This window comes from Trachemys scripta, chromosome 1 (genome assembly GCF_013100865.1).
Source record: "Trachemys scripta elegans isolate TJP31775 chromosome 1, CAS_Tse_1.0, whole genome shotgun sequence".
Classification (NCBI taxonomy): domain Eukaryota; kingdom Metazoa; phylum Chordata; order Testudines; family Emydidae; genus Trachemys; species Trachemys scripta.
This window is the reverse complement of record NC_048298.1, coordinates 139,460,189-139,470,308: the sequence shown is the minus strand read 5'-3', so window position 1 is coordinate 139,470,308 and position 10,120 is coordinate 139,460,189. Positions and strand designations below refer to the sequence as shown.

General features: G+C 47.1%; 1 long non-coding RNA gene across 1 annotated transcript; it reads right to left on the bottom strand.

The window, feature by feature from the left end:
* Positions 1-266: 266 nt before the first annotated feature.
* Positions 267-3,993, bottom strand: LOC117885889. Its single transcript, XR_004647866.1, has 3 exons — positions 3,242-3,993; positions 2,831-2,942; positions 267-1,019 (listed from the first exon to the last, which is right to left on the bottom strand). It is a non-coding gene; the product is annotated as an uncharacterized LOC117885889 (long non-coding RNA).
* Positions 3,994-10,120: the final 6,127 nt, after the last annotated feature.

Genomic DNA, 10,120 nt, shown 5'->3' with positions numbered 1-10,120 from the left:
CTGTTATGCTGGAACCATACTGCCACTGCTCCTCCCAGGCTGCATCACACAAGTTACTGCCGGCACAGCCAGCACCGGTGTCGGAGCAAGGGATTAAATCCGAAGCGGCAACTTTGTGGGAGGCTCCAGCGGTACCCTCTGGCAGTATAGTCATCCTCATCGTCCCCAGATGAGGCAATGGTGGGGCCCTCGCAAACCTAGTCCCTACCCCCAATGACTTCAGGAAGCACCAAGCCCTACTTAAAAGGGTGGTGGCAAACCTGAACTTGGAGGTTAAGGAGCTAGCTGAGAAACCCGATGACCTCTTCAATGTCATTCCCTCCTCTGCCCCAGCCCGGGTCGCATTGCCCGTTCACCCAGGGGTCCTAAAGATCGCCAAGTTGGTGGGGCAGACCCCATCTTCCATTCCGCCCATGTCCAAGGAGGCAGAAAAGAAGTACTATGCCCCTGCCAAGGGGGATGAATACCTTTACACGCACTGTCCTGCGGGGTCCCTGGTCATGTCTGCTGTCAACGAAAGGGCCAAGCAGGGACAGGCAAAGTGGCACCCCCAAAAATAAAGATGCCAAGAGATTGGACTTATTTGGCAGAAAAATTTACTCAACACCCAGCTTCCGATTTAGGATCTCTAATGATCAGGATCTACTTGGCAGATACAATTTCAACCTGTGTGACTCTGTCAGCAAGTTCAAAGAGAGCCTCCCACAGGATCAGGTGCAGGAGTTCACCACTCTGGTGGAAGAGGGCAAGGTGTCCAGAGTGGTCACCTCTGCGATAGTCATGAGGTGCAGCTCCTGGTTACAGACCTCCGGGCTGTCCCAGGAGATGCAAACTACTCTCCAGGACCTCCCTTTTGAGGAAACAGGGCTATTCTTGGAGCTAACTGATGCAAGACTCCATTGCCTTAAAGACTCCTGGGCCACCGTCTGCTCCTTGGGCCTGCATACTCCTCAGCAGGCTAGAAAGTTGTTCTGCCCTCCACTGTTGTCAAGATCTTGGGGTACCTCTCATTCCGGCTCCTACAAAAAGGACAAAGATGGCTGTGACGTTCCCCTCCAGTGTTATCCGGACTGGTGATCTGCTAGGTCACTCCAATCCTTGACTCTGGGAGCCAGCCTTACCCTGCTCTGCTGTGAGAACCCCCACTCCTGGGCTGTTCACGCACAGCCTCTGGCATGTAAGCTGCTCCCAGCTACTTGCAAGTGAATGACACTAGCCGATATCTCCAGTCCCAGACACAACACTAGGAACCTCCATCTTGCAGTGTCCCATTATGCCCGCTGGATGCTGCAAGCTTATATGAGTTCGTCAATTTAACAAATAAATTGATATGTACCAGGCTTGTTATCCCAAGGGGAGTCTCTGACATGCTTCAAACCAAATGCACTGCTTCAGGTAGAATAAACAAATACATTTATTAACTACAAAGGTAGATTTTAAGTGATTATAAGTCAAAGCACAACAAGTCAGATTTGGTCAAATGAAATAAAAGCAAAACCATTCTAAGCTGATCTTAACCACTTTCAATGCCCTTACAAACTTAGATGCTTCACACCACAGGCTGGCTGGTTGCCCTTCAGCCAGGCTTTCCCCTTTGATCAGCGCTTCAGTCGCCTAGTGGTGATGTCTGTAGATGGAGGTAGAAGAGAGAGGAAGAGCATGGCAAACATCTCTCCCTTTTATTATGTCCTTTCTTCCCTCTTAGCTTACCCCCCCCTTCAGAGTCAGGTGAGCATTACCTTATCGTTGTCCCAAACTGACCAAGGGAAGGGGGGGTGACTCACTCGAGAGTCCAACAGATCCTTTGTTGCTGCCTAGGCCAGTGTCCTTTGTTCCTGTGAGGCTGGGTTGGGTTTGTCCCATTCCCATACATGCCCTGATGAGGTGTGAACTGCCCCTCTGCTCTTGGAGTTTTTCCTGGGCTTGTTTTAAGCCATGAGGACACATTTTCAGCCTCACAACTATATACATGAAATTACAGCCTATAACAACAATGCTTAGTGCATCTGGAGCCTTCCAAAGACACCCAACATGACAAACTTTGCATTGGATACCACACAATCATATTATAAGGATGAACATGGGGGTGTAGAGTGTTTCCCCTAGGTACAGAGCATCACAATGGGTTTTAAGCCATGCCACCAGTCATCATCTCATCCACCTGCCCAGCTTGGTCCTTCCAGGGACCAGGGCAGCCAAAAGGAGTCATTTTGAGGGTGCGCCCAAGGACGACGCCGCAGTCAGTGCACCAGATCCGCTCCCTGTCTTCCTCAACTGCCTTCGCCCTTTCCTGTTGGCCTGGTGCCATATGACCTCGGACCGCTGGGTGCTCGACATTGTCTCATTAGGCTATACCCTGCAGTTTATAGCCGACCAACCCTTCCACCCCACTTCCCCATCCCTCTTCAGAGACCCTTCTCACAAGCAACTCCTCGTTCAGGAGATCAAAAACCTCTTGTGCCTAGGAGCAGTAGAAAAGGTTCCACAAAACATGGAAGAAAGAGGATTTTACTCCTGCTACTTCCTAATTCCGAAGGCAAAAGGGGGCCTCAGACCTATTCTAGACATGTGTTGCCTCAACAAGTCTGTCAAAATGTTGACGTTTCATATGGTCTCTCTGGCCTCTGTTATTCCCTCCCTGGATCCGGGAGACTGATACGCTGCCCTCAATTTAAAGGATGCCTACTTCCATATTTCCATCTTGCTGGGGCACCAACGTTTCCTCTGTTTCATGTTAGGCCAGCGCCATTTCCAGTTCATGGCGATGCCCTGTGGTCTCTTGTTGGCCCTGAAAGTGTTCACAAAGTGTATAGCGCCAGTGGCCACTTACCTGCAACATCAGGGAGTCCAAATCTACCCATACCTCGACGACTGGTTGATAAGGTGTGGATCAGGTGTGGAAGCATCTCAATCTGGTCTGTTTCACCTGCCACGACCTGGGCCTAATAATAAACAACAAAAAGTCGACCCTTACCCCAGTGCAACGTATAGAATTCATTGGGGCAGTATTCAACTCCACTCGGGCCAGACCCTTCCTATCCGAGACTCGATTCCAAGCCATGGTGGACCTCATCTAGTCTCTGCGTGCCCAACCACTCACCACCGTCCACACCTGCCTGAGACTGTTGGGTCACATGGCAGCATGCACTTACATGGTCCGGCTAGCGTCAATCTATGTCCCGAACCCGCACAGCATGGACTGGGTGATCAGGGTTCCGGACAGCGTACTGTCATCTCTCACCTGGTGGCAAGATCCCACTTTGGTGCTGGAAGGAGTCCCCTTTGCGGCCCCAGTCTCTCAAGGCTTTGGATCTGGGTTGGGTAGCCCACCTGGGCGACCTCAGTACTCAAGGCCACGGGTCCAGTCACGATCAGTCCCTGCACATCAATGTCAAGGCGGTTCACATATCCTGCCAAGCCGTTCTGCCTCACATACAAAGCAGTGTGGTTCAGGTCCTAATGGACAACACGGCCACGGTCTTCTATATCAACAGTTGTCTGCGCTCTGTCAGGAAGCGCTCTGGCTCTGGAACTTCTGTCTGCAGCACGACATCCATCTTGTGGACGCTCACCTCCCAGGGGTCAGGAACGCTTGGCCAGACTGCCTCAGCAGGACATTCTCATCTCACCGCGAGTGGTCCCTCCATCCAGCGGTGGTCAGTTCTATCTTGCACAGGTGGGAAACTCCCCAGGTGGACCTATTTGCGTCCAGGCACAACAGAAAATGCCATTTCTTCTGCTTGTTCAAGGGCAGGGAAAGGGGATCCCTGTTGGATGCCTTCCTGCTCCTGTGCCATTGCTCCCCAGGGTCCTCATGAAGATCAAACAGGACAGGGCAAATGTCACCCACATAGTGCCAGTGTGGCTGAACCAACTGGTTCAGCACTTTGCTGGACCTCTCAGTGGCGACCCCGTTCCAGATGCCGCTCAGGGAAGACCTGTTGTCTCAGAATCACGGCAGCCAAAACTTGGGTAGCACAGCTCTGTCGGCTGGATACCTAGGCAGAGTAGGTGAGTTCATGTAAATAGAGTCTGGTCCTGAAGCCTTTCCACTGGCTCATCACTAGCTGTCAGGGGAGAGCTCATTTAGACCTTGCTTATAAATAATAATTTGAAAATATTAGTTAGGTCAATATAGCCGAAACAAATGTGCCGACATTGTTATAAATAACAGCTATATGAGGAAGCTAGTCTTTGTTCATGCTTTTCAAACCCATTATGCTTTCTCGGGTACAAGTATTTTCTCATATACTGTATATGCTTTTAAAGTGTGTATTAATGTTTCAATTTCAATTCAGATTTCCAACCAGTGACTAAATAGGCAACACTGCATGTAACTGGGGGGAGGGGGAGCGTGTTGGGGAAATTCAGGGTGTGTGTACACCCCCCCAAGGAGGGTATAGGGAAATCTCTGACGTTGGCCCACCAGGTATCCGAGATTCAGGCGCTCACTTCGGAACTTCCTTACATACATGAGGGATAGCTCAGTGGTTTGAACATTGGCCTGCTAAACCCAGGGTTGTGAGTTCAATCCTTGAGGGGGGCCACTTAGGGATCTGGGGCAAAATCAGTAAAAATTGGAAAGAGTCCAGCAGAGGGCAACAAAAATGATTAGGGGTCTGGAGCACATGACTTATGAGGAGCGGCTGAGGGAACTGGGTTGTTTAGTCTCCAGAAGAGAAGAATGAGGGGGGATTTGATAGCAGCCTTCAACTACCTGAAGGGGGGTTCCAAAGAGGATGGAGCTCAGCTGTTCTCAGTGGTGGCAGATGACAGAACAAGGAGCAATGGTCAGTGGGGGAGGTCCAGGTTGGATATTAGGAAACACTATTTTAGTTGGGGATTGGTCCTGCTTTGAGCAGGGGTTGGACTAGATGACCTCCTGAGGTCATCTAGTCCAACCCTGATATTCTATGATTCTATGATACATGGTCTTCTACAAGGACAAGGCCCAGCTAAGACCGCACCCAGCCTTCCTTCTCAAGGTAATCTCTGTTTCATTCAAGCCAAATTATTTACTTACTGGTCTTCTTTCCAAAGCCACGTAAGTTGGAGGAGGAGCATTTTAAAATAAGTAAAAGAATGCCAGGATTGTTTTCTTGTGCATTGCAACTTGATGTTTCTGTTTAAAATGTTCTCTGTAGATTAATTCTGTTTTTTGTGTGAATGAGGAATGTACGTATAAAGAGATAAGTGTGAAGGCCATCACTGAGCCAGATGTACGAGGAGGAACCAGAGACAGACACAAGGGCACCAGGAGGCTGCAACACTCCCCCATTGAAATGTCAGATGAAGGCAGATTGACGACTCTAAAGATGAGACAGGGCACCTATCAATGGGGACAAGATAGCTGTGATAAAGAATGAGAAGGACAATTTAAGAAAACAAGCACTTGTCAAACAACAATTGATTACAGCATGACGGTGCAAAACTCATTGGTCCCAATGAAGGAAAATCACTATATAAACAGGGTGCCTTGCATGAAACTTTGTATTTGTCCTGCCAAGATTTTCTTGGAGCATCATGTCACAACCGACAGAACCCAGCTCCTACCTACCTGTGATCAACCTAGCTGGCCACTAGATTGATCCGGACTCTGGACTAATAACTATAACATTGACTGGCGGGACTGTGTGTGTGTGGGGAGGTGTGATTGAATGCATATGCTAATTGTTGTATCTTCAATAAACGCAGCGTATTGCCTTTTCCCCTGAAAAAAAATCCTGTGTGCTTCTTATAAGCATAACACCGTGAAGGAAGAAATAAGGCAGCGATCCTTAGAAACCTTCAGGAAAGGATTACAGAGTATCTCCATGAAAGTTTAATTGAGATCCCTCAGGAGGATACAAGGGACACAAACTGCTCCACATGCTCCCTTCCCCTGCCCTGCCTAACCCAACAGAGGAATGAAAAGCAGATGCCAACTCAACCTCTGTTGTACTGCTACCTCTTCTCAAATGAGTAAAAACAGTGAAAAGTTTATAACTGAATCTTGTTAATTTGTGGGTGGGCAGGGTGCCATCTTTATATTTACACTTTGTAATGCATGCACACTGTCATCTGCTGAGGTGCAATTCAGACCAGTGAGGGGTTGTGTCACTGCCTGCCCTGTAACCCTAAGTGTTTTTCAAAAGGATCTGCAGCTGTGGTTCTCCTGTCTCGATGCTCCCAGCGAGCATACAAGCCTGCACAGTGTGTGGGTGAAGCAGTTCTGAATCAGCAATTCTGATTCCAGCAGCCTGCTTGTTACACCCCAGCCACACTCTGGTTACACCTGCCAAGATGACCCAAGATACTTCCAATCCCAAAATTTACCCAAACCTTGTGCTCTGCAGTGTCTATCCCTCTCTTGAAACACTCAGAGAAATAATCAGATTTGTTTGCTCCTATAAAGAGACAAAACCCAACAGCTTGCCACTCACTGGAGTTACCATTCGCTTGAATTCAAACACAGCCCGGGGTTAGTTTAGATTAAAAGTAGAACAAGTTTATTAACAAAAGGAAATAGGATTTTAAGTGAGTTCAGGTCAAAGGACAGAAATGGTTAGAAGCAAATAAAAGTGTAAAACACTTTGTAGAGGCTAGGACTTAACAAAACAAGCTACAGCCTTTGTTCAAGGAAGTTTTCTTACCAATCTTCCATACAGCACATTAGCTGACCACCACCTCGGTCAGGATCTCCCACAAAGTCCAAAGTGCTCAGTTCCTTTGTCTTCTTAGGTGAAAGATCACTTGGGTTCTTTGCCCCTCTCATCCAGTGAACCTTTGAAATAGATTCTTCTGAAGATTACCCCCTTAAATAATGTTCATTCAAGCTCTGAGGAAGATGACACAGTGTCTCCTGGTGAAGGAATCTCCAGGCTGGTTTCTTCCCCTGCTGCTATTTGCTAAAATGCAATTTGATCTGTTTCTTGCAATCTCCTCCCCCAGCTGTCCTGATTACCTTCCACGTAATTTGCATTTCCCTTGTCTCTTAATGTACCTTGGAGATGCCTTGCAGGTGGCTCTACCACATTTCTTTGTCTAGGGTGGAGTAACTTTAGCCTCACCTGGCAGACATGTAATGTCCAATATGTTTGTAATTTTGAATTTCTCTTCTATATATAAACCACGTAATAATACTAATGATCAGTATGTTATTAACTTTCTATTGATCTCTTACATTAAAGCTTTTAGATACAGATACATTAGTGAGTTGGGGTACATTCAGCCAATCAGGCCAGCTGAAACTTTCTACTGGCTGGACCCGCCCACTGCATCGCCCCTCTCTTGGTGTTCATGGTGTTATACCAATAAAAACTAGCAGGATCTTATTAAAGGGGACAAGATAAAGATGTCACATTTATTATGATAACAATTTGATGTATGACCAATAACTAATATCTTAATCCTTATACACACACACATTATACCTAATACCTATACACACACACATTTACACACACACATCCATCAGATGTTCTGCAGCTGCTGCATAGTTACCAGTCCTGCTTGAGTCTGTGGCTTGAGTTTGTAGCTTGTGAAGGCTAACTGGCCAGGAAAGCTGGGCACAAGGACGAGCTGGGTCTCTGTTGGGCATGCACCTATGCCCTTCCATGTTGGCAGCAGAATGTTACCCTCCTCCAAAGTTTTCCATCTCACCCATTCTTTTTGTAGGCTTTAGTTTGAATCCAGAGTCTATAGGTCTTGCTGTGTCACGCTGCCTTCAGGTTTGGTGATTGATCACCCGTCAATTGCAGACATGACTTTCAGACTCGGACCGGGCTTTGATCTTCCTTTTATTGTACCTTTTCTTTTTAGGGTGGATTCTTCTTACTTTGTTAGGGCTCTTGTCTGCATCTTCAGCCGTTGGTGTTTGAACTCTATTTAATCAGGACAGGCTGGGGTTGGAGGTTGATTCCATCATCCATACATACACCTCATTCACACATCTAAACTAAACTAATAAGATTACAGCAGAGTTTGCAAAAATGAAGGTTGCAGCAAGCCCTTACAAAATGGAGTAAGCGTTTTAAAATGGGGTTTGAATTACAATATGGCAAACAGTGAACAGAAGTTACAATATAGTCAAGTATAATGGATGGCACACAGTAAACAGAAGTTACACTGTAGGCAAGTGTAATAAATGGTGAACAGAAGTTACAATACTGAAACAGTGCAAGTCTTAGTGATTTAAGCAGGAATTGGATTGATAGTGAAACTTACAAAGGCAGCTGACTGAACAGCTATGGCTCTTAACAAGCATCTTAATTGTTAATTAGCCAATTATTGGGGTAACAGGTTTTATGACTGAATATTGTTTCAGTCATAAAACTTTACTTATGAAGTTACATTAATAAAGTGAACAATTAAAAACAATTTCATTCATCAGTTCTACAATGGCAGGGATCTCTGTCTTGGGCTCTTCCGAGGTATTCACAATGGTCTGCAGGGTGGCATGCATCTTGTTGTAAAGCAGCAGGTCTGCTTCTCAGCATCCGATTGATTGTTGGCCTCCCTGTGCTTGCAGTATGCCTGATTCAGTTCCTTCTCTTTTACATGGCACTGGTGCTGATCCCTGTTATATCCCTTTGCCTGCAATCTTTTCATAGATTGCTATATTTCTATGACTGCTCTGTAGCTGAGCTTGCACAGCCTCTTCTCCCCACATGCCCCGGAGATCCAATACCTCCTGTCTACTCCAGGCAGGAGCATGTCTGATGTGTGCAGTTAGCATGGTTGGTTGGGCACTTACACAAAACAAGAGAGAGCTGCTAGGTGTGCTTGCCAAGATGGGCAATCAGGCACAAGTATTTCAAAAATACATGGGGGAGCTTAAAGAGGTTGCTGGCTTCCAGTTTCTATGACCCCTGAGCCATGGAGTTTACAATTTGACCAGAGTGGTCACAGTTGCAAGGAATGGGGCATTGTAGGACAGCTGCTGGAGGACTGTTAGAGTCAACACAGCTCATGCAGTGTCTACCCTCATACTGTCTCAACCTCAGAAGGTTGACCATGGGTCTATGCTGTTCAGGCAGGTGGTTTTACTGTGTCTCCATAACAGGGTACTTACTCACATTTTTCTCCAGCCAATGTATCAGTACAAGCACAAATTTGTCAACACAAGACAACTTACATAAACCTAACATTGTAGACTAGACCAGGTCTAAGAATATGATCCACAAAGCCAGCGTGCTAGGCAGGGAGGTGCCTGAGCTCACCAATGGTAGATGTTGATGAGATCATTGTGTCCTAAGCTCTGCTCCTTTCACAGAGCTAGGCACCTAAGTCCAGGCTGTAGGGAAGCATCTATCTCTGCTAGCTGTCCACAAACAGGAATCCCGCTCCTGGAGTCAGGCACATTAGGTGTTTCTGGCCTCACTCCACACAAAATGGCCACTCACCTTATAACTTTTAGGCCAGTGGTTAGAGCACTCACCTGGGAGACCAATGTTCAATTTCCCCCCTCTGCCTGAGGTGGCAAAAGGATTTGAACAGAGGTCTCTGTGATCCAGGGAGCTCTTTGTGACAACTGGCAGAGGGCACAGGGGTACATGAGGGTTAGAAAGATCCCCTGCATCTGGATTCTACATACTAGCCCACCAAATAATGCCATGTAAGGTCTCTGATGAAAGCCTGTGTTACACTGGTCACCATAATCATTGCAAGTTGTATAGGCTCCCTCAATTTGTCCTGTTGAAGCTGTTCCACTGTGTCCTGCTAGTGGGGGCAGGGGGCTGGACCTGAGACAAAAAGAGTATAGTCTGGTGACTAGGGCACCCAGCTAGGAGACCCAGGGTCTGGTCCAGTCCCCCTGCTCCAATGAGTCTTTATTTATACACAAATCCTTTCTCCCTATCAGGAAGAAGGGGGAATTGAACCTGGGTCTCCCACATCCCAGGCAAGTGCTCTAAGAACTGGGCTAAAAGTTTGAAAACACAGCCCCTCAGATGTCTAGGGAATGTTTACAGCAGCAGTTTAGGTGTCTATAGGGTTTGGCCGCATCCGAGCAGAAGTTTTGTGGATTGTAATGGTACCTAAAACTTAGGGTTACCATACGTCCGGATTTTCCCGGACATGTCCGGCTTTTGGGGGCTCAAATCCCCGTCCGGGGGGAAATCCCCAAAAGCCGGGCATGTCC